Consider the following 666-nt stretch of genomic DNA (forward strand, 5'->3'; position numbering starts at 1 on the left):
ATCTTTCTTCTATCATTGACAGTCCCTCTAGGTTGTGGGCTGCTTGCCTGTGTTCCTGAGAAGCATCTACGGTACCAGTCTATAGAGTGTGTTTTCTTTAGTGAATTACCGGTATGTTTACCGGTAATAAACTTGCACTGTTTTATGTATATGTTTGATTACATACAGCCTTGTGACAGTTTTCCTGCATGTCATAAGCATTTGAATATAAATTAAAATGTTAAAATCAAATCTGATATTGTTTTACCTTTTATTTGGTGTGTGGAAGGTGTGCGGAAGAGGGGGTAGTCTTATACGGCGAGTATATAACAAACTCTGTATTTTGAGTGGAAATGTTAGGGGGTCGTCTTATACGCCCAGTCGTCTTATACGCCGGCAAATACGGTATTTTAGGAGAAAATTAAATAAAGAAATACAATTCATTTATCTACTATATTTTTCTGGGCCTATGAAGTAACTTTCTATGGCTCAAAATGCCCTTTTGTAACTTGTAATTCCTAGAAAATTCCTACTACTTTTTCAAGTCACAGCTCCTCCATAGACTACTCCCTGTTCACCTAGACCAGTGATGGCGAAACTTTTGAGCTCAGCGTGTCAGCATTTTGAAAAACCCTAACTTAACTCTGGTGCTGTGTCACATATAGAAATTTTTTGATATTTGCAACC

At 37.4% G+C, this 666-nt stretch overlaps 1 protein-coding gene across 1 annotated transcript in view; it reads right to left on the minus strand.

The window, feature by feature from the left end:
* NRG3 (neuregulin 3) overlaps window positions 1-666 on the minus strand; it is a 1,107,294-nt gene that overhangs the window by 196,572 nt on the left and 910,056 nt on the right. The window lies entirely within an intron of this gene.

This window comes from Myotis davidii, unplaced genomic scaffold (genome assembly GCF_000327345.1).
Source record: "Myotis davidii unplaced genomic scaffold, ASM32734v1 scaffold112, whole genome shotgun sequence".
Lineage (NCBI taxonomy): Eukaryota > Metazoa > Chordata > Mammalia > Chiroptera > Vespertilionidae > Myotis > Myotis davidii.